This window comes from Streptopelia decaocto (genome assembly GCF_964273445.1).
Source record: "Streptopelia decaocto genome assembly, chromosome: 4".
NCBI classification, from domain to species: Eukaryota; Metazoa; Chordata; class Aves; order Columbiformes; family Columbidae; genus Streptopelia; species Streptopelia decaocto.
In genome coordinates, this window is record NC_138658.1 from 31,950,989 (window position 1) to 31,974,873 (window position 23,885).

The 23,885-nt window shown below is 43.4% G+C and overlaps 2 protein-coding genes across 7 annotated transcripts in view; both read right to left on the minus strand.

The window, feature by feature from the left end:
* Positions 1–7,826, minus strand: part of FBXW7 (F-box and WD repeat domain containing 7) — a 179,490-nt gene extending 171,664 nt beyond the window's left edge. For 2 of the 5 annotated variants that reach the window (XM_082051432.1, XM_082051431.1), the window contains exon 1: positions 6,548–7,152. The gene's annotated coding sequence lies outside the window, so the exon portion shown is untranslated. Of the gene's footprint in view, positions 1–6,547; positions 7,153–7,740 lie in introns of those variants that run through there. The other 3 variants (XM_082051427.1, XM_082051426.1, XM_082051430.1) reach the window with 3 other exon arrangements.
* A 38-nt stretch (positions 7,827–7,864) lies between these two features.
* Positions 7,865–23,885, minus strand: part of TMEM154 (transmembrane protein 154) — a 42,192-nt gene continuing 26,171 nt past the window's right edge. Inside the window, exons 6-8 of one of the 2 annotated variants that reach the window (XR_014183941.1) lie at positions 14,752–14,825; positions 12,168–12,287; positions 7,865–8,042 (exon numbers count right to left, since the gene is read on the minus strand). The gene's annotated coding sequence lies outside the window, so the exon portion shown is untranslated. The remainder of the gene's footprint in view (positions 8,043–12,167; positions 12,288–14,751; positions 14,826–23,885) is intronic. The other variant, XR_014183942.1, reaches the window with a different exon arrangement.

Here is a 23,885-nt window from a genome sequence, read left to right on the forward strand (position 1 = left end):
CAAAATAAGATATAAACAGCAGGAGAAGTAGGCACTCCTGGCAAACTGCAGGTTTACTGAACAAGTAAAGGCCACAAGTAATACTCCTTGGCAAAAACACAGGATATGGTAAAGCAAAGGCTTAGACACCCTATAATCAACAGAGATTCAAAACCATGCCAAGCTATGTGGGACAACACTTTCCACAAAAGGTGAGTAACTTTTCTTCAGAGAGGCCTGAATCCAAAGTTGTAGCTTTAGTTATCATTATTTAAAGATTACAGCCTTGAACACTGAAGAAAATATTGTTTTTAAGAACTAGCCTTATTAGGCCATGGAGAAGTCAACAAAAGCATGTACCCACTATTGTCAGGTCTAGCAAAGACATGCTACATTTTGCAGCTACTGCAATAGCTAGTGAGCAACTTGTCAAGCATGAACTGTGTCACGGTGCTGAAAGGCTTGCGCTCACCAGGGAACAAACTGAGCAGCTTACCCTCCTAAAAAGGGAACTTCGGAAAAAGCTTGAAACCTTTTCTTCCCCATTGGCTTTGGATTGTGGTGTTCTGGGCTTGTCAGTCATTTAGTAAGACAAATAGCTTGTCTGAAAGTAGCCTGTTCGCTTCTGAAAATATTGTGACTATTTTCATTCCTGCAGATATATGAGGATACACAGTCTATCCTTATATATCACATATTTTACATAAAGAGAACAATATCCTTTCACATACAGCTTGTAATATGGCAAACTCCCTACCAGCATAGGCAGCACGCTACAGCAGATTCAAACATAAAGTTCCACCTTAAAGAAAACATGATAGACTTTATCCTGAAAAACACATGCTCCAAAAGAATTCACCAGCCAGTGTGTGCAGTAAGGACACTATGTCAGTCAAAGTGGGCAGAGTTAGGCAGATACTGTCAACGACACACACCACAAGTTCGCAGTTCCTGTCCTTCAGAAGTTCAAAGCATCTGCCACAACCTGCGACACAAAACCACAGCTGAGTAACCCTGACTCCACACAACCAATTCCAGGAGTACTTCATTCCGCCAAAAAGACCCCCAACACTCCACGTGCAGTCAGCAATCCATCACCATACTTAAGCTCTTGGATAACCCCAGCAAGGAAATACACAGGCAAAGTCTTTGGTAACCTGTATCATGTCAAGATCTCCTCCCACCTTCCCCAGAGCAATATTTCCAAAGGAAGAAGTGCTGAAGAGGGAGAATGACAAGATTTGATGTTGAACCAAAAGGCTGAGGAACTGGAGAAGGGAATACAGAGTAAACATAACAATTATCCCAGAGTTAGTTTAGGTTTCCAATTTTCCAAGAGAGGCCCACATGTAAAGAGGACAACAAGGAAAGGGAAAGAATGAATCCATGATTACGACCTAGTGGCAAGATTAATTAATTGAAGTTTATGAAGAGTTTACAGAAAACTACTGCAGCTTCTCCTCCTCCCCCAATGTCCCCTTCCCCACAGCTCCAGCTCCATGAGGCCAGGTCTCACACACCTCTTGGCTCCTCCTGTGGGCAGCTCTCTTGCCCTGGTAAGGAGGCAAATCTTGTGCTTAGCGTAGCTTCAACAGCGTGTTCTGCCCTCTGAGCACACCTCAGCTCAGCCTACCTATGCTGAAAAGCTCATAGCCTTCTCTAGCGAAGCAACACATAGCTCACACCATCCATGTTAATGAAAGGTTTTCAAGAAAGAAAGCACTTCAAAACACATTTTAAACATCTTAGAATAGTCAGTCTTTAAATGGGCAACATCAGTTAACCACCTCCGAGCTGCCCTTCTGCTATAAGCAGCCATCTGATTCCAGGTCACAAGAAAAAGTAAGTTCACCTAGGCCAGCTTAGCCATCCACTACCTGCAACAGGCTTCCCTGATACTACAGCTGCTAGAAAGCAGTCTTGTGCGAGCAATCGGAAAACAGACCAAGCTATTTCAAGAAACACATTACTTTCCTCCTCAACATCCCAATGACCCATGTGACATTTAGGGCACACTGAAATGTTAATCGGTATCATAACAATGTATTTGGGCTACAAAATCCAAACAGCACTCTCAACTTTTTGTGAGATTATTAAAGGGAAATTGCTTTTCTTTTTTAAAATATAGTCTAAGGTATAATAAATAGCATTGCAAAACATCTCATACTGGTACAACTCTATTACAGCCAAAACTGAAAAGAACACATACAATAAAGACATCCCATGCTTCTCCATTTCAGGGTCCTATTTGTGGCTGGTCAAAAAGCTACAGAAACTTCACTAGTTCATACTGCAACAGCCACTACTGATCATGTTAGGGAGATTCAGGAGGGGAAAAGAAGTGCTGTTTGAGATCAAATCTTGCTCTTGTAGCTACTTGTGAGCATGCACCTGCTGAAACCATCACATCAGAACTGTGCGGGCAAAACAGCATGCACCAACATTCCTCATCCTCCAACACAAAGCCAACCATCTCAGCTCAAGATGCAGGCAAAGTTTCTGAGCTAAGCAAGCTGGTTTTGGACAATAAGGACTATTTCACACACCTTTGCTTACCAGCCAAGCTGTGGGTGCTGTATCCTCTAGGCAAGGCTAACATCTTCAATTGCCCCAACAAATGGGAAAAGATGTCTGCTGGTATGTTAAGACATGACATTATGAAAAAAATACACTGTTTTGCCCTTGTAAAAATAACTGCAATTCTTTCAGACAATACAGAGAAAACAGTGGAGAGCTACTGAATAATCAAGACCTGTCTATTTTGCAAAGACGAACAGTCCTGTGGAGATGATCACATACTTTTTGTCATGGTGAGCACAAACAAGATTGAATGCAGCAGTCCCTTTTTATTCTGACATTCCTTACTTCTGAGGTACTTGACCTTGCAAACTAAAATATACATGAGTTATGTTTCCAAATGAAAATTATTTTGATCAAAGTCTGAAAAAACCCTGCTATTTCAAAGTAAATGGGGGGCAGCAATAAAACATCCCCCCAACACACAGTTATTAAGTGTTTTTAAGTGTAAACTTCAAATACAGGCTGCAAGAGGAAGTGCTTACAGACAAATCATACAGACACTACTGACAAAAAAAAGTGGCAAGGATCTATTAAAAATGCTTAATTACAATGTATGCATTGATATAGGATGAACACTGGAGTGGTTGATCAGAGTAAAGTGCTGGTGTAAAGAATTAGGCAGGATTCACAACATTGCAACAGAATAATTGCTCCCATTCCCTCTCCCTTCTCAAGAAATGTTCCCTCACGAGTGAGCTGCAATGCCTCTAGCATTCATTACAGCCAAAAAAATACCATGCATATGCAAAGTTCTCGAAGGAGAAAAGCAAACGTGTACTTTAACATCTAAGTAAATGCCTAATCAAGCCATTATGTTTATTTACTGATTCCAGTTGATCAGAGAACAGAGCTAAAAAAGTATTACTTTATTATTTCAGCCATATTCTATATGAAGTGAAAGTTGGAGAACCGTGTTTCATTTTCTACTGAATGCAAAACTGTGATAGGTGAGGAGTGGACAGGTATCAATTATTCTTCCTCTCTCCTCACACAGGAATTAGAAGGTATCCAACATGGCTGATGACTCGTACATTCAAAACAAGTCACTCAGCGGTGACTTGCCCACTCTTCCCTTGAAGCCATCAAACATATTCACCCAAGAGGAAGCTACTAAGGGCTGCCAAATGCACAGAAGTGACACAGCCCTAAAGCACACACCAACGGTGACTGGACAGCTGTTCTGGGACAGGGACTTGTAGCACATAGTGCTGCCTATAGTCTTTCACAGACATCCACCGGTGACCATTGAGAAACACTAGATACTAGGCTAAACTGACCTTTGATCTAAGCCACCGGCTATACCACCACAAAGCAAGACCAAGAGGTTTGTTAACAGTAAGTTAACTTCTACACTTACATGGTTCCAGGTCTTCACCAGACAAACCCCTGAAGTCTTTGTAGCCTTCACAGTCACGAGAGACTATCCAAGTCTGTAGAAGTGATCTTGATTAACAGATTTTGTCTATCCTATGCACACATGGAGCATTTTGGTACAGAACTATCCATTAGTTTCCACAAAACCACGAAATTACAATACTTTCTGTCATGAAAGAGCATTTTCAAGAGCAATTACACATAATCCTCATTATCTCTTTCAACAATTACCCAATATATGCAGCCCACATAAGAGAAGGCTGAAGCAGGTCTGCAGATAGGGTCTTTATGTTAGTTTTATTTCAAATGCTATATACATATGGTTGGTTAACAAGCACCTGTTCTTCAGAAAAAGATTCAGAAGAATAAACATGGTCGTTAAACACAGCCTGAATTTAAAACATGCTGACCAAAAGATACTTAACTAATTTAGTTTACTTTAAAGAGCCAGAAGAATAGCATTCCTTTCTGTTCAATAACATCTCCAGGCCTAAATCATCACACACCATTCCTTTCTTTCACTGATTGAGAGACAACAAATTCCACTGAAGTAATTAACAAAAGTTCTGCAAAGTACTGTGTATGTACATAATGGGGGGAAATAAAGTTAATTTGTCAGTCTAAGAGTCTGAAGATAAGAATTATTTTTCTCTAAACTGAAATGCCACTTTTTATAAAAGCTTTTCTAACAGTTAATAAAAATGAAATTCACATACTTTCTGATAAACATTTGCTTCCAAACAGACAATGCTGGAACAGTAAAAGATTATTCAGCTTGAATAAAGGAACTATATTGATTAGAACTAAGCTGCAATAGGAGGAAAAACTTAAACCTTCACAAAAATCATTTTAATAACATAAGGTGATATATTTTCTTGAGATATTTATGAACCTGGAACACCAACAAGAATGCATAAGTACTATCAACAGACAGAATCAGGCTGCCGTTAACCATTGGCTGATGATGGAGTGGGAAAGGGCACATTTAAGTTTGGAAATATGAAGTGAGATAAAAGCAAGTGTAATCACCACATTGGAAAAAGGATGTAGAACTTTTTAGCCCCCGTATATTGAACATAGCATGGCATTGGCCTTAACATTATGGACTGAAGAGAATGCAGCTACCTGAACCCCCAGCTCCAGGGCCAAGAAAAGCAAAAAGCAAATTAAACAGCAAGTTTAACTTTTTTTCCCTCTCTTTAAAACAGTAGTGACGACATGTAGCTTACTGCATGGAGGTGTTTTGGTCTAAAAAAAAAAAGAATCATCTTACCTGTCAGCATACTTAGTCTCAAAAAGAAAATGTGAAATGTCAGGTGCCCTGTCTACCTTTGAACTGATGTCTACGTTTTCCCCTGAGTTTTCAGAAGCTGTCCCTTTCTCAGTGAAACAGCAAGTACGCAGTTGGGAAAGAGACTCCATCTACTCTCAAATGCACAGCACAAACAAACAGAGTCAGTACACATTGCTGGAATTCTGCAGTAGAGCTTTCCATTCACACACATGTATTTTTAGACCTTCAGCCACTATACATTTCTTCTACGTTTTTTCTCTAAACTCCATCTGGTAAAGAAAATGCAGAATAGCAGGACCCCAGCAACTGACCCACAGGATGTTCACAAGCTGTTTATTCTTCTTTTAATAAAGAACCAGACAAATCCTGCAATTTTTCTCTCCAAAGTCCTTCTAGACTCAATCCAGAGATATGCGAAGAGGAAGCAGTGCTTAGGCTAAGCTCATGCAAACAGTTTTCACACAGAGTTACAATCTAAGTTTTGCTGTATTTTTGCTCAGAGGGAAATTCTGCACACCGCAGAAATGCTAAGAAGCAAAGCAAAACAAAACCCAAGCAAAAAGAGTCCCATTTCCAAACGAGACTCTTCGTTCCTCAGCCTCAGAGAAAGTTTTGGAGTGAGAGCAAGAGCACTTGCTCGTGCTTTGTGAAGAAGCAACTTCTCCGATAAACAGGAAGAGCCAACACTACTTCTTGCTTTTAAACTGTATTAAAATGCTTTACACGAAAAAGCAACTCCTTAATAACGTTTCCCTGTGACAATAACACCGGCAATTTCCACCCAAGTGTTATGTAAATGAGCAGGCAGGAGGCAGCCACAGGGTCTATTAGGAACAACTCAACCCCCTAAAGGGGTGGTGAGGGGGGTATGTTTGAAAATCTCAGCGTTTACAGAACCGTGGCCGTGCGCTTCCCTCCCAGCCTTGCACAACTTTCCGCCCCGGCGGTTCCGCTCGGCTCCCACGGGCGGGGACGGAGGGGTCCCGGGCACTCCAACCGCCCGCCGCCTTTGTTCGCAGGGGCCACCGCTCCCGGCCCGCGCCGCGGCGGGTACAAAGGGAGCGTCAGAAGTTGCGGAGGAGACCTCAGCCCCTCCCGGGGGCCGCGGAACCCCCACCTCCCCAACCCCTCCTCAGGCTGTGCGAGCGGGGCGGGGACCGCCCGCCCGCGGGGCACCAGACCGTGCGCAGCCGGCAACGTGAGCCGCATGGGAAGCGGCGGCCGCGGCGCCGCGCCCCCCGCCCGGCCCCGCGTGCTCCACCGGCAGCCCCGGGGCACCCAGCCCCCCCTCCCCCGGCGGTTCCTCCCGCTCACACTCACTTTCCGGGACGGGCTCCGCTGGGCTCTCCCTCCGTTCGCGGCGCGCACGCCTTCCCGTCGGCAGGGCGATGCCGGCGGCGAGGCGGAGCCCCCCTCCCCCGGCGGGAGGGGGCCCGCTGTCCCGGGGCTGCCGCCAGGGGCCGGGCGGCTTCACGAGGGTAGATGAGTCTAGCCCTCCCCAGGCGAGCAGGTGGGCCTCGGGGCTGGCCCCGGGGCCCGCTCCCCACCGGCTGCGGCTGTCCCGGCGGCTCAGGTGCGCCGCCGCGTCTTCTCACATGGAGCCGCCGCCTCGCCGCCCCTCGCTGTCCCCCGGGCCGGTCTCCGCGCCGCCGCCGGCCGCGAGGCGAGTGGCTCGGGCCGCAGCCCCCGCCCCGTTCTCCCTCTCATGCACTGCGGGCGCCGCCGGGTCCCGGCTCCAGCGGCCGGGGGGGACCGCTAGGGCCCCAGCAGGGCAGCGCGGGGCAGCCAGGCGGCAGGGCTGGGCGCCGCGGCCGCTCCGCTCTCCGGCATGTGTGAGCGGCGGCGCGGAGCGCTGGGCGGCGGGGCAGGGCCGGGGGGGCCAGGCGCGGGGAGGTGGCGGGCAGCGGCGCCCCGGGATCCGCTCGTTTCCTGCGGCGCCGGGAGGGGGCGGGGAGGGCGGGCGGGCGAGAGAGCGAGCACGGCGGCGGCGCGCGCGGATGACAGCCGTAACCCAGCAACAGGCCCCGCCCCCGTGCCGGCGCGGAGCGATGACGCCAGCGGAAGGCAAGGTGGAGCCGAGCAGGTACGGCCGCGGCCGCATGGTTCAGCCCACGACAAGGGGGCGGGGCCGGCCCGCGCGGGTCTGTGCGCAGCCGCAGTCGGCGGCCTCGGCGCGTCCCGCCCCCTCCCGCCGCGCGGGGCGGCTCGTGAGCTCCGCCTGGGACGGGAGCGGCGCTCGGCCGGCCTCCCCGTGACGTCAGGGCCGCGGGGAGGGCGTGAAGCCCTGGCCCGCGCGCACGTGCGCGTGCCCCCGCCCCGGCGGCGGGAGGGGCGGGCGTGGGCGCTGCCATGGCAACGAGATCGTCGCTTCCCCCGGGCCGGCCCTGCCGGACCGCGAGCGGCTGCGGTGTGAGGAGCGCCGGTGGAAAGTGCCCGTCATCCGGCGGCCGCTGCTGCGCCTCGGCCGCGCAGGTGCCTCCGGCGCCCGGGTACGGAGCCGTGCCCGGCAGTACCTCATCTCTCTGCTCGGGCTTCTGCGCAGCGCTGCCGAGTTCCGGGCGCCTCCAACTCCGTAATCGGGACAATGGCTATACAGGCCCTGCTAAAAAAAAAATAGTAACTACAGGAGGCTCTAACATTTATAACAGAGTTGTGACCGTTATCCGGGAGCTCCGACAGGGTTCCTTTACTGCGTGATAAAGAAGACAAGGCGCTGTTGATTGAGCCCAAGGAAAAAATACTTAATTGCCACTCATCAAACGTGTGTGGTGGCTGCTCGCAACATCCGGCCTGTGCACCAAGAAAAGCTTGTGCTCTGTGGGGAAAAAAAAAAAGGCAGTAGTTGATCGCGTTGCTATCATAAGACATATGCAAGAACAAAATTAAGATCACTTATGTAACTTAAACATGGCATTTGCTTTTGAGTGCTAATCTTTGCTCTGCCCAGACCCCAGGCAGCTCTGGGCCAGAGGCTGACCATGCTAAAAGTCTTCCCATTGCCCACCAGCTTTTCCCCATCTGCTATTCAGTTTTAATACTACCTCTTACCCTCCATCATCTTGTGTTGGATGTTTCTTTACCCTTTCCCGCAACATCATTTACCTGATTTTTCTTCTCCTGTGTATTAAAAACAGATGTTTGAGCTTATCAGAGTTGCCAAACCTCTTCCTTGCCCCTGCTGGGACAACACAGCAGAGGAGAACTCTCACTATTCAGAGCTCTGGCCAGGTCCCTTCCTCACCAGCTGAAGCTCCACATCTCAGTCACTGCTCACGCTTTTTGTCACAAATTGGCAGGGGGTGCTTTTGCAGACAGCAGCCTCCTTCACCAGCAAGCCCTGCTTCCTCACAGAGCATCACTCAGCTTTCCCACAGAATGACCAAGCAGCCCTGTAATAAATACATAGATAAATATGTAAACATATTAATATTCCTGGAACAGGCAAGAATTAAGTCTGCCCGAGAAATCTAATTCTAATATTTTCATTTTGGTAAGGTTTGTTGTTTTGGGGTTTTTGCTTATGTTTACAAAAATGCTTGTGATTTTTTTCCCCTCTATGAAGGGAATGGCAGTGATAAGATTTCTACATCTACAGTATGGATCTCTGCCCCTTGAGCTAAGAGAACAGACTTCTCTCCGCTCAGACCTTATCCACATCAAGGGGTTACTAGTTCCTGTTTCTTCAACCTATTGCTTATTCTTCTGGTTTTCCATTTTATTGCAGCGTTCTCCCTCTGCCAGTTGAACAATAGATTTACACATAGATCATGCACATCTGGAACACTGAGTACGTATTAGTTGGGAGTGAAGGAAAAAGTTGGCTGTCTAATCAGTGTAGATCACTGACAATGGCAGATGCATAGCTCAAGAAACAGAGAATCCCTACTCTGCCAGCACAGATGATAGTGCTGAGACTGTATGTGGATTTAATGAAAATGTTATGTTTTTTTATTAGCCACAGATTAAAATTGTTCAGCGCCTAGTCTTTAATGGAAATGTGGTCATGACTGACTGTACTTCAAACAGCAGGGATAAAAATAGCAATCATACTGCAGATCAATGCATTGGCAGAACTAAGCAGGGAGATTAACACTGCCGTATGCCAGACTCTAATGCCACCACACATACAGTTTCAATAAAACTGATTTTAAAAATAAAACATAGAACAGTTTTAACTAGAACTGTATTGTTTTCAACATACAATCCAGTGAGAACACAAAAAAACTTGTCAGAGGTTATTACTGTGCATGAAATAGTGACAAAGCTGGAGAAATACTGTTCTTAAGTACTCTGTCTAGAGGCTGAAGGGATACCTGCTGACTGTCTCGATGTATTTTGTTCCTGTGGTGTTTTTAATCTTGATAGACTAGCACCTGTACCAGAACTTGATATTAAGCTTAATGGCAAGGCTGCAACCTATCATTTTTTTATTAAGCTTAACAAGCATGTATAAGAAAAACTGCACTGAAATACATTAAAAGTTCCCCCCAACCTTAATAACTGAAAAGATTAGATGATAAAAGGCATGGAAAAATTAGATGATGACTTGAAAATGTGAGTTAGCCAAGAGAGAGAAGGCACATGCATTAGTAACAAATCTACATGAAAATTGTTATTATAGATGGAAGCTGGCCTTGTATTGTACTATGTCATCTTCAAAATGACATAAATAATAAGGTGAAATAACCGAACGAAAGGAGCAAATTCAAATACTAAACCGCCATTTAAAAAATCTGATTCATTTTCCCATATTTATGGTTTTATCATATGCCTATGATAAATTTTGTAAGATTGAAGCCCTGTTTGCAGATAAAGGGAAGCATAAAGGATTTTTTTGGTGTGTGAAAACATGAACCCAAATGAAGTTAATGCTGAAAGAAGCTTTCTGTACTAATTTCTGACTAATACAATTTAATTCACTTTTTTTTTCTTTTAAGACTATTTGCCCCTAGTGTTTACAGATAGATAAATCCCAAAGGCTTGCAGTGCAGTACATCACACCACCTGTAGAAATGAGAATGAAAACCTGAACGCTATTTTAGGTGGGTGTTTCAGCTTCTCTAACCTGCCCATGCATGAAGTGCCAGGTGCCCGGTGTCAGGGTTTGGGAGCAGCAGGCAGCCCATGTATTGGGGTCACACCTGTGGGGGTCCTGGGCTGGGGAGGGTTTCTGAGGCAGGGTTGCTGCCTGAGGAACTGACCCTTTAGCAAGAATCCTGTGAGGAGGGACCTCCGGTAGACACCAAGTCCTGGCTTGCGGTGAAGTGCTCATGCATATTTTCATAACATCGTAGAATAGTTTGGGTTGGAAGGAACCTTCAAAGCTCATGTAGTCCCATCCCCCTGCCATAAGAAGGGACATCTTCAACCAGATCAGGTTGCTCATAGCCCTGTCCCACCTGGCCTTGAATGTCTCCAGGAATGGGGCATCTACCACCTCTCTGGGTAACCTGGGCCAGTGTTTCACCACTCCCATTGTAAAAAATGTCTTGCTAGTGTCTAGCCTGAAACTCCTCTCCTTTAGTTTAAAACCATTACCCCTTGTCTTATCATAACAGGTCCTTCTAAAAAGTCTGATCCCCCTGCCAAATGGGCCAGAGCTGCAGGGAACCTGTGCTGCTGTGCTGCAGGTGGAGGAGGAGGCAGGCAATGGAGTGGGGGATGCCAGAGCAGCAGCTGTCTTAATCACAGCATGTTCTGCTGGGCAAGGAAAAAAAATCACAGGAGCAGACAAAAGGTAGCAAAATGGGGAAGATAAGCAAGTGACAAGGGAGAAGAGCCACACTTTTTTTGTTAGTGAAATATAGATTGGTTCATCTGTCTCCAACTTCAACCTAACAGCTGCAGTGCGTATGTTGCACATTGGCTGTCAAAACCTTCATACTAAATCTACTAATTCAGACCGCCTGCTGCCACTTCCTAACTGTTACAAAACATCCTATCTATCTGCTTCATGTAAGGATGTGACAGACTTCAAGAAGCAAAGAGCTCATTTTCTTATAGAAAGCCTCCCAAGCTCAATCACAGTTAGTTCTACCTTTAATTCCCAACAAATGAAACTGCTGTCCCAGCTGACCTTTGGACGGTCATCTTAAATACCTTGCCTGATGGAACTGAAACCTCCTGCCTCCCAGCAGCTAGGCGTTTGGTTAATTTCTGTTTTCTTGCTATTCTTTTCAAGAATGTTTGTAGGGTCACTGGTAAGGCATAATTCATGTTTCTTCCATCGTTTTACTGAGCACTGTAGAGCTATGTGCAAGCCAAGTTGCACTAGACTGAGACAATAAAATCAGGGTTGTAGATAGAACCTATTGCATTCAAACAAAATATAGAAGATACAACAGAAGCGACAACAGGAAAACAAGAATTAAAATCTTCATTCCTGTAGGAAACAGGGCCTCACAGAAATGCTAAGCTTAAGCAGAGTTATAGTGTAATTTTCTGTTCCAATGAAAGGAATAGGTAAACAAATAAAGAGCTAGCCACGATCTTGTTTTCAAGAGATGTAACAGCCTAATGCTTTTCGGTTGCAGATAGAAAGTCTGGGAAAGAGCGAAGAAATTTCCAGGACAGATAAGGCAAATTTTTGTGGATGCAGTCAAACAACTGGAGCCTACTTCCCAGGCCTCCTCGCTTGGGAGACAAAGGGAGTAAATTTACTTGAACCAACATTGACAAAAGTTTAGCCAGACATAACTGCAGCAGAGCCAGGATCAGGCTGCAAGTAAAGCTAAAGAGCAATACTGCAACAGCACCAGCTCAGGATAGCACAGATAATCTCATCAACAGGGAATTTCAATCTCAAACCATAGGTCTTGGTGACAACACCATCCTTTGCCATGGGCATCTACTTATAAATTTCATGGCAGTAATATCATATCAGATAGGGTTTGTGAATTCTACCATGACTCAGGAAAATAGCCTCATTTTTGATACTTACAGACATGATACAGTGCAAGATCTTTGGGGTATTTGTTGTTGTTGTTTGTTTTTCACCTATTCTTTTTCTCCATTTCTGCTCATATTGTTATAGGCACTGTAATGGTTTTGGCAGAAGTAACTTATAAAACAAGAGAAACAGTGCAATTGGTGAGAAGGTTTACTAAAGATTGCCTGTATAAATAGATTAGTTTTAATGATAGAGTTCATTACCTTTGCATGCATGTCTGGCTATAGCTTAATGCAAATGTAGCTCAAGTTAAAACAGGTCTGGCGTGAGTGTGCTACATACAGATATTTTAGTTTGCTTATAATACAAGAAAGTTTCTGGGGTTTTTCTTTACAATACTATTGAACACTGTATGCAAAATTGTACTTCTAAAAGACACAGCTTCAAAAAACCCACTGAATTTTGTGAAATGTTTGCAACCAAGCCTGAGTTTGACCTGACCTGTGCAATATTGCATGCTCAGATCTCTGATCTCAGCAATGTTATGGACAGGGATTTAGCTCCATCCCTGCCACTAACACACCTGGTAATGCACTCAAGTGAACTGATTTCTAGATTGGCCTCCAAATCCGCACCAAAACACAAAGTTAGTAAGGTCCACCAGGGCCATGATTACAGCAGAACTAAACCAGCACTAGAACCTTTTTTAAAATTAACTGTACCCTGGCGAAGTCAGGGCCAACATAGCAAGGGTAGTGCGGAACAATGTAGTGGCAAAATTACGTTGGGCAGCTTTTCTGAAAGCTCACTGCTAGCAAGCTTTGTCAGTCTCTTGCTGCTCTTGGACCTGAAATTATTAATAACAGTAATAAAAAGAGAGCTCAGATATCTAACTAAGAGCAACTACTTGTTCCCATGAAAGCCACAGAGGGAATACAGAAAATTCCCACGGGAGAACATCTAGTCTGTGCCTCTGTCAAGTACTAGTTTACAAAACATCAGCCTATTTATAGCATTTGTCTAAGTGTGTACTTGAAGTTGAAAGTGTTAGCACTTTTCTTTTATAATCTATATTTAGCCATGGTAAGCAAAGCAGGTTTGGTAGGAGCAAATCCTAATAAGGTATCCCCCAATACTGAAAATAACTGAGTCACAGTTGTAATATTTAAATTATTTATAATACCATTAAACAACAGTTCATAGGAAACCATTGTGGAAACCTGTTTTTAATAACATTGCTGTTTTCTGCTACAGGTTGATCTTAGTGCTGAATAACCACAGCAGAGCCCATTTTTTTTCAGAATTTTCATTAGTTTACTGCACACATCTCCAAAGGTATTTCTACAATAAGGTTACTGTTTCGACTTAAATTCAAATACTTATATTTCATCTTTATTTCAGATACTGACACTGTCATTCTCTCCAGTATAATTAACTTTTTGTTCAGCCATCTTCCTTTGACCATCAACAGCCCTCCAACAGTTACTTCTTATCAAATACTTATTTAGTACATCAGCTCCTGCAAAAAGGTGTGCACAGATATAAAAAAAGACAATCTTAGGGAGAAAAAAGAGGTTGGACTCATGTACTCAGCTAATTCAAAGAATCATCACTAACTGTAACAGGCAACACAGCATTCTCATCAATTAAAGTTTCTGAAGTAATTTCTACTTCTAATATTAATTATGTGGCTATAAAATGTGACACTGAAGTTTTAGGCAATCAGCACCTAGTCTAACTAATAAAATCAGTGGAATGGGGTAAAGGCACTTTCCCAAAGCTTATCTGAGAGAGACAGCTCTCAATTTATCCAAATTAGGCTATAAGGACCGCCATGGAGTGGCACGGTATCTCATCAATTTCTAGGCTTTGAGGTTTTTTCAAGATTATATTTTGCAATAAAAAATACTGACAAATGAATGTAAGCTGAGAACTTTCTTTCAATTATGTTGCATGCTCTCCAGTTAATAACTTTTTTCCTGCGTTGTTGTCTTTTACTTGGTACTATATTCTTATTTCTCCCATGTCTAAGAAATCAAACTTTCCCATAGTTGAATAAAATGCAATCAAGTTTCTGTAGTTGTGCTGCTCCAGAATAAACAGACTTTAACTACTTATATTTCAATAACTATATTTTAATTATGTATATACATACATACAGAGAGCAAGAACAACTTTTAGAGTACTCAGCTGTGTACAGAATTGTACAACACAATCTGAAAACTATACAGATTTGGAAAGCCTTGTGAAAAAAAAAAAGGAATAGTATTGCTATCTCTTAATGGTGCAATCTAAAATAACAGTTTTGGTTAGTCGGTCATGCTGCTACCCTCTTTTCAGTAAATCCAGGCCCCTGTTAAGAATGGAAAGACAGCGAGGTTGAACTTCTTACACTTCCTCAGTGCTTTTTGGGATAATTTTTCAAGAAATTAGCAACAATGTAACAAAAAGGTTTTAAATTATTTAACAAAGAGTGGCTTCTGTGCAGCAGAGTTAAGTCACAGTGCTACGCTCTCTGACTTCCTTTAGTAAATGCGTTGTCAGATAAAACCATCTCGTATTACACCAAAGGCAGCCAAAAGCATTGAGAAATAGAAACATTCAGCATTTAGGGAACACCAAACATTGAAAGTACCTGCATCCGAGAGCTTATCTTCACAGAGAAAATTCTCAGATTTGCTTTTCAAAGGCAGAACCCATAGATGTCACCTGAGGAAACAAGCACACGGCTGCAGTTTTATTCTGTCTCCAGAGCATACTTTTGTTATAGGCAGGTGACACAAAATTCTCCAGGAGACAGTAGCATAGAGAGCTAAATAGGCTCCTAGGGAAGACCCTAGTTCAGGGGAGGGGAAAAAAATGATACCATAAATTTGTGTTGAATACTGTCTTTTTCCCCTGAAAAAGGAAACCCTGAAGAGAGGAGGTGTTACAGCCCTAGCAACTGCTATGATGAGTGATCCCTTCAGATTATTATGTTCCATCTATCTCGGATATAAAAGTTAGCAGTACAGCACAAAACCCCTTTCCAGAAGGGAAAAGCTGAAGATCTCCAAGCATCAGCAAGAGAGATGGTCCTGAAATACCACAGGGGAGTGAGGGGGAAGAGAAAGCCAAAAAAAAATTCCCTAGTGCTTTCTAGAGTTTTTCTGAAGGTCATCATCACTTCCAGAGATAGTGCTTCTGTGCAGACTATATTATGCGATGTGAAGTGCTTTAAAAGTTTCAATTAAAGAAACCAGCCTGAAAGCAGTTGTTTTTTAGAAGTAAGAAGTAGTCCCAGCTGCCCGAGAGGGAAAGTTGAAGGAGATTCCAGGATGTTTGAAGGCAGTCCAAATAAGCTTCCAAAAATGTACAGGATTCTTACATAGCTGGACTTTCTTACTAACCCTATCATTATAAAAGCAAAATTTATTTTTTTGAAAAAATTACTTGCTTGTGGGAATCAAACTATTAATCTGAGTATCCTCAAATACTGTTCTCATTAGCAAGGTGTTGCCATAGAGTTCTCGACTAGTAGCTGGTATTCCTTTGGGTAATATTAACAGCTGCAATCAGAGACTGTTAACTATTACCCAGATTAAATAGTTTGTCATTCAGATTTATGTAATTGGGGGGAGGAAATAAGGATGAATTTCGTTCTAACACTCTCAGGTCAAATATTTATTGTAGCTTAGCTATTATAATGGGCTTGAACTATGTCATAAGACTGAACAAAAACAAGATAACATAATATCTCTTCTGCAGCTCTGCTCAGGTCAGGTTCCTCAGTTTCTATTAAGCAAAGCAATGAGCCTGCACATGTTATTTTGCAGAATTACCCCTTAGCAGAAGCAGTACTAGAAAACAATTGAACAAACAAAAGTTCCTCAGCCAGAACGTCTCCTCAATTATCTTCTTCAGTGTTGCTCAGAAGGCAATAAAACTTATCCTAATTCAGCAGGAAACCTTGAGACCCATGTTATTTGTAGAAAAAAAAATGCCTAGAGTTATAATACTCAATCAGTTGCATGAATATTAATAGTGCTGAGAGCCTTAATCTAGATAGCCCTCAGACTTTTCAGACGTGTTCAACATTATGCTCATCAGACCTCCTGGGAGCATTCCTCAATGGCACAGGGCTGAAAACAGTTGCTAGAGCTGAGGAAGCTCATACTGATTCCTGACGCTGCTGACACTGCAACTACACACAATTTAGCAGCAGAATTTTGAAAGGGGGGTGGTGTTAAGAAAAACCACGGATTCCTGCATAGGAGGCTAGAGAGGAAAAGCAGCGTACTGGGGCTCAGCAGGCTGAGCCAGCCAGGGCCACGCCAGTTCCCCTGGGAGCCTGGGCTGCAGCCGGAACCCCTCCTGCAGCCTCCAGTTTGGTGTGTTAATGATGCTGCAGGAACCCCTCCTGCGGCCTCCAGTTTGGTGTGTTAATGATGCTGCACACAAACCCCAATGCTCCCTAGCAACTGCTGCTAGACAGGGTGTGGCCTTCTGGATTTTTGTTAATGCTGCTACCAATAAAAACCCCAGCATTTTGCTGTCTGATCAGCCAATCTGAAAAGGTAAAGACAGTTGCAGGGATTTAGCTTTTCACTCAAGAATTGAGGAGTAGTAAAAAATGCTTTGAAATCTCAGACTCTGCTTGGGATCTCTTTATAAAACGTCAGGTTTGTCCTAGTTTTGCCCCCTGACTTGGCAGCAGCCTCAGAAACACAGGCTGGTCTTTCCCCTGTGCAACTGCAGAGGTGCCCCGTGTCACACTGCAGTTTCGACATGTGATAGCTCTGGGTGCCCCTCTCACATCCATACTGCACAGCCCTGTCCCCACCCTGACTGCAATACCAGCTTTTTACAGCCGTAATGAAAAACAGATCAGAAATAACCCCTTCTTAGGAGGCTTATTTTGAAGTTCAGTCAGCTAACAGCTCCTTTTTTTAATTGGCGTAGCGGTGCAGGCGAATGGGGAAGCAGGAACTTCCCAAATCCAGCCAGCTATCAAACTTAGCTCACAGCAGGTTGTGCTTCATATAGCCTCCCAGCGGCTTCCCTCGTTTCTGTTAAATGGTTGTGAAAGCAAATGTAAAATAGAGCATACTGAACTGCTGGCACAAGTCACATTGACCTTACTAGTTCAAGGACTTCACCCATTTAAATAAAAGGGCAATAAAATATTTCTTGTGGTGTCATCATAAAAACTTACCTTTCCCACTGCTCCTGTAAAGCCTTCAAAGCTGGGCATGGCCTGATCTTCTAATGCAGATTAAAGACAATTCAATTCTTACCTTTTACTACTCAGAAGGAAGGGGAGCATGAAACTTGTTTAATTTTTTCCTGTTGCTCACTTGAATTTCAAGCACTTGATATTCAGGACAGAATCTCTGAGCAGGGGGGCAATGTTTGTGCCATGAAATTAGAATCAGTTCCATGTCCTTTGAGTTTTAGTTTTACCTCCACTTTTCTTTCAGTGTTCATATTCCATACACAGTCTTACCTGCTTTTTGTTGTTCTGCTTTCAGAGAAGTCATTGAATATCTTCTGATAAATGCTGAATTACATGCTTACATCTGTGTTTGTTGTTATTTCTGAAATCCTAAGACTTCAACTACAAAAACAAAACCCACAGCATTCACTTTGCTCATCTTCTCTCTACTTAGTAAAATTCAGCAGGCGATCCAGGTGAATAACATGCTGAGTATACAAAGGATTTCAGCAAACTGGCTGCAGAGCTCAGCTTTAGTTTGCAGTATTACAATGGAAGAACTACAAACATTTTGTTGTTTAAATTGTTACACTAGAAACAGCACCCCTTTAAAATCTTACTGCATAAGACAAACTGGTAATTGTTTAAAAGGTATAGAATAAGCTGAAATTTTAAAGTCACTTCCTTAAGTTTGTAGTCAAATAATTAAATCCAGTGCTTTATAATAAATACAGGAATCAAGGAGGAGTTTTTATTGTTATTACACCTATGAAATCTAGATGTACTCTAGGGCAGGCTGTCAAACTCATTATTACCAGGGGCCACATCAGCCTCGTGGTTGCCTTCAAATGTCCAAATGTAATTTTAGGACAGTATAAATGTAGGAGTGGTTACATTTAGTAACATTTAATGCAACATTATCATTTTAATAACATTTTTTGTTACATTTAGTTTGACAGCTGTGCTGTAGGAAGATTTGCTCTTTGAAATAATAGGTATTTGCCATGGGCAGTGTTAATATAATGAATGTGTTAAACAAATTGCTTAATGGCATCTTTTCCTACTTTTTTTAATCTGTCTCTACCTAAAATAGGTTACAATCTTGTCTCTTTTTTTAAATGAAAAATAACTACAGCATGTTTCATTAAGATATATCTATGATAATTCTAGCATCAGAAGCATAGTGGGATTAATGCAGTAGGCTTTCCCTCATGGAGGCCTAAATTCTGTTTCAGAGTACCTCTCATGCAGTATAAATTTCATTATTTAAATCTGATTTCTAACAGCCCCAATTAGCAAACTCTGTTTAAGGGAAGACCAGCACTGTAATGTCAGACATTTCTATGTTTTACATTGCAAAAAGAAAGAAAAGATTTCTACCAAACACAAAAAAACCCTAGTATCTGACAACACTGACTGTTTGAAGCCCCTCTCTCACTCTCTACTTTCTCATTAGCTGCAAGTTTCCTTTAAAATCTTAGCTAGATGCCATAGCCACCAAATAAATCAGGCACCCAAAATCTGGGTGAAGCAGTGCCTAACCTTTGAGGCTTTATCTGCATTGACATCAAAGCCTGCCCTTCAAGTTATCCTTCACCTGAACCACCTAGCAGCTGCCTGCCCTGGAAGCCCTTATATCTCAGCTCTTGGGAGCAATTCAGCCCAGCCTCAGGAATGGGCATCACCTGGAGTCACCTTGCCCACCAGTTTGCTTTGGTGTGGTCCTCTTATACTGCAGACCTGGAACAGTAGTGTTGCAATCTTGTGTTCCTGGCTCACAGCTGTGGCTTGAGAGTGGAGATAAACGTGGCAATAAAAGCAAGGCTGGTTGCTTAAGGGCTCTCTCCAGGGAAAGGAGGCAGTGTGATGTGGGTTCCTATGTCTCTGAGGCAAGACACATGTTAGGGAGCCTTGGGCTGATCAGACCCTACATAAATGGCTCCTCATGAACCTGTTGAAGCTTGTATCAGAACCACGAGTTAAGTGTGTTGAGACTTGTGTGGTGTAAGAAAAACAACAGATGCCTTGGAGATTGATCTTAATAGATGGTATACTGGATTAGAAAGTAGCCATTGCATGTGAATGTTGAAGACTGGGTATTTTAAATTTTTTTTTTTTTTTTTTAATGTTCTCGGGGCTGTTTGCACTTGGCCTTGTTTTCTGACAGGTGGGAAATGAGGCATGTCCCTGTGGTGTTTATATTGGTCTGTTCTCAGCAGCTTTTGGCTCAGCGTGGGGATTTTCTGGACTGTTGTTCAGAGGCTCCTAAGTCTTTGAGAGTCAGGTAGTCCATAACATGACCAAAAGGAAATGGAAAAAAGAGACATGAGGCAATAGCTGTCCTGTTGGCTAGGTCACCAATGCCTCAGAGCAATGGTCAGACTTGCAGTATAACAAACAGTGAGGGGGTTATATTATTCATTGTTGCTGCTATGTGTTTTTAGTTGCCTGTTATTGTTTGTAGTTAAGTATTTTGAAGCATTTCAATATGTCTGGAGCAGCAAAAGGAGAGGGGGGGAAATAATAATTTTAAGTGCGTACCTGGAAACAATTGCACTCTGATTTGTGTAGCCTGAAATGGTTATATGTTGGTGAAAAAGTATCTGTAATAAAACACTTGTTTCAGCACTGCAATTTGCAGGTATGGTTCTCTGATCTCTGAAGGTGTTTACTGATTCAGAGGGAGAGACTTAAAATTCTGACTTCAATGCAGCTACACAGACTCACATCGGCTAAGGAGTCTCTGTGCTCTTTAGCCTTATCTACTTGGTAACTTGTCTGTCTTCTCATGTGATTTGGCTGTTTTCTGTTCTTAGACCCTAGTTTTCAGTGTGGTAGTGGGTGCCATGGTAACTGAGGAGCAACCACAGGCTAGTAAAAAAAATGCAGAACTCCTGAAGGTTAAGAAATAACTGCAAAGAGTATTTCAGTAATATAAAACAACAACAAAAAACCCACAAACAAACACAGCACACCCACACAAACCAAACAAAAAAAACCCCACACTCAAAATGGATCTTTCTGGATTTTTTGTGAAGTAACACATTGACAGTAAATGAAGAACACAGCTGGAATGTCTAACAGTGGCGCGATGGTTCAGTTACACTTGTTGGCAAGCAATAGGGTATAACTTCAAATTTGGGCAGTTTCTTCTGCCTACATAAGGAGGCTGAAAGCAGCAAGCTCTGAAAATATTTAGGTTCATCTTTTGGCGGGTGTCTGTGGGCAGAGAAGCAAAGGTGAAACTTGCCTCTGCACCGCTAGGAACCAGATAAAACCTTTTACAGCACTTATTCCCGGTGGGTGTGTAAGAAGTGCAGTGGGAGCTTTCTGTGGTGTGGGCTTATGAAAAGCAGCTGTGGGGTGGAATGTGACAAAGCAGGTGGTTGGGGGACAGGCTTGGCAGTGAGGCTGGTGCCTCAACAGAGGTTCACTGTGAGCTTTAAACCAGAGTGTGTGTGCTAAAGGATCACAAGTCTGAGAAACACTGATTGAAAAAAAAGAGGAAGAAAAAAAAAAAGGTTCACTTCTAGATGGTATAAAGGTAAGTGGAAGACAAGGAATGAGCTTGGCCTATGACTCCCAGGTCTTGGACTTTCACTTGTGCTGATACCTTCCAGCTGTAGCCATGTGTCCTCAAAAACTAGGCTCTTTTCCAAGTGCTTTGAAGACTATGTATAGGAGGCATCTTTGTAACTGTTGGACCTCAGGGATGTCAGAAACTCTTCTAACTATGTCCTAGACAACTTATGTCTCCACTTTAGCCAAATGCTGGTGGTAGTTCAGAGTTCCTGTGTCGTGGAGGGAAACTGAGATTTCTTCAGGAGTCTTAGAATAAAAAATGCAACCTGGTCCTACATTATCCATTTTATTAGAAACATTTCTTATTTCTGCTTTGCATTTGTCTAGCTAGCTCCAGCTTTCATCTACTGAATTGTTAAATATAGACTATAGATTCAATAAATCTCTATGGTAAAAATCTCCCATTGCTGAGACATATAAAATGCTACAATTTCAACTGGAATGTGCCACATGACAAAATGATACCTGAAACAGTATTAATTTTCATATAAAAGTCATTCTTCACTGAGACAGATCTCTATGTGGAGAATTACAGGCTTCACATAAGGCATCTGTCTGGAAATCTCTTCTTCTAATGGCACCCAAACAAAGCATTTCAGAGCTGTAGGCACATCCAATGCTGAAAGAACACTTCCAGGAGCGAGGAGGTTGAAAAGCTTCTTGAAGGTGCTGTAATCAGAAGCCCTTTTCTCTTTCTCTGTTGGCCAGTTTCAGAGTGGACAGTTTGAAATAACTGTGTTCTCATTTTCTTTTACAATAACTTTATCACTCTCTAGAAACTACATTCATCTGTATGAAGGAAGCTGTCACGATGCATAGGTGTGATCTAGTTTTAGTGCCTTTTTATGGAATAAGGATTTTATGAGACAGCAGTTGGATCCTTTAGCTCTTGCTCTTCCCCTGCCTCTTCTCCTGGGCTATTACACCAGGTTCCTTCTTGCACACTTGCTTTTGGATGTGTACTCAGCCACCCTTGGCTTCCTATCCCTCCCCATCCCAGTATTTCCCTTGGCTTGACTGCCTTTAACAGTACAGGTGGACACACTTACCTCTACCTAAAGCATGTTAGTTTAGGTATGATCTTGGGATTGAGAATCTACATTTAACTGGGAAAATAATAAAAACCCTACTGGCTTTATCTCAAAACTGATGATGAATGCAGGCTTAAACATGCTTGTGCAATCTGTATAAAAGTCATCTTCTGCCCCTCTCTGCTTATAGACATCCAGCAGCTCTGTCTTCCAGATGCTGCTGACGCTGCAAAGTTGAAATGCTCTCTGCTGCTCCTGGCAGCCCTGCTGAATGCGAATCCCGTCAGTGATTCACAGCACTGACAGATCAGGTGCTGAAGCTGTTGGGTCAGGTGAGAGAAGGTGTGTAGCTCCTCTGCAAGCTGCACGCCTGCCCACCCCAGCTGCCCAGGAGGGTAGGGTGGTAGCTGGGGAACCTCCCTGCTGCAGCTAGGGGAGGGGAGCCTGCGCTGGGGAATGGGGGCGGTGTAATGCCTCTTGCCTTTGCCTCAGGGAAAGTAAAGAATTGAATCTGCAGCTTGATAGCAGTTGCAGTATCCTTTGCATGGATGGAACAAAAGATTGCTTTAAGCCATGTTTCTGTTTCTCCTCAGTTCAGACCTCAGAGGACTAAAACCAGGCCCCAGTGTAACCTGGCACAGACTGAGTCCTGCTCAGAGTTATCCCCTGCTGCCAGCACAGACAGCTGCAGTGCCCTGCTGCAGGCCTGTGCTGCTCCTGAGTGCGGAGTGAGGTGAAAGGGGAAGAAAAACAAAGCAGCAAGTTATGCCAGGAGGTTCTCCTTATTATATTTATAAGGCAAGGGGCCAAGGATTGAGATGCTTATATGGTGATAGAATAAATTCTATAAATGCCGTTTAGAATGGATGGGAGGATGTAAGCAATTAATTTGTTTTATTATTTTTAATTTCAGCTTCATATTCAAGTGTAAAATATTTTATATGCAGACTGAAAATAAAACAATATATATGTGAATTTTCATATTAATATGAAAGGTTAGAGGTTTATTGCTGGAAGAATCACTAGGGGAAGTAATTTTTTTGAAGCAAAAAGATGCAGGCCTTGTCTGTCTAGGATCAAGGATTGTATTAAAAGTAGGCAGAGAAACCTCAGGATAATAAATAAGGCACAGAATTGCATGCAAGATAATGGCAAACAAAACCATAGATTTATGATTGAAGGTAAGATAAGGGTAATGACATGAGGAGCTACTGGGAATAAAATGCCTATGTGCTGATGACTATAAAATTACAAATTGCTGTGATTTAGTTACTCATTGTAACGTGGAAAAGACCCTAATAATAAAACTGTAGATGCCTAACCTGTGGGGACAAGCTCCCTCCTGCTCTGTGGCTTTGTTGGGTTTAATGAATGGTGGGCAGGCAGATAAGGGATGCAGTGAGTAGGGCAGGGAGCTTGCCAAGCCTTGCTTGTCAAGTTGTATCTGCTGCAGGGATGGAGTCCAAGGATGGGACTGGGATCCACTTTGGTGCGGAGGCACTTGCCCAAGACCCCTCATGCTCCTGAGCCCTTGGAGCATCTCTGCCTGGGCACAAGGAGCTGACAAGCAGGGCTGCTGCTAGTGCATTCCCACTCAGTGCACAAGGGTTGCATCAGGGAACGACATGGCTCCGGAGCTGGCCTAGCTCAAGCATTATTGGTTTTAAACAACAGTTTCAGCTGCTTGCTTTGTGTGTTTTGTGTTGTTTTTTGCCAGAACTACATAAGTGTAGTTGACTTTCCTAGTTGATAGTTAATGACATGAGGACAGGAGGGAAGTGAATCACTGAGGCTACAGGAAAATTTATTTGCAGTGAGAACAATGATGCCATATATCAATGAGGTTTTTGTTCTTTCAGCTGATAGCTCATCAGCCATAAAAGGCGCCAGCTTGGTATCTTTGTAGGCTGAGAGCAATGGCCTGTCTACACCTGAGTTATTTCAAGATGAAAAAGGGCCTCG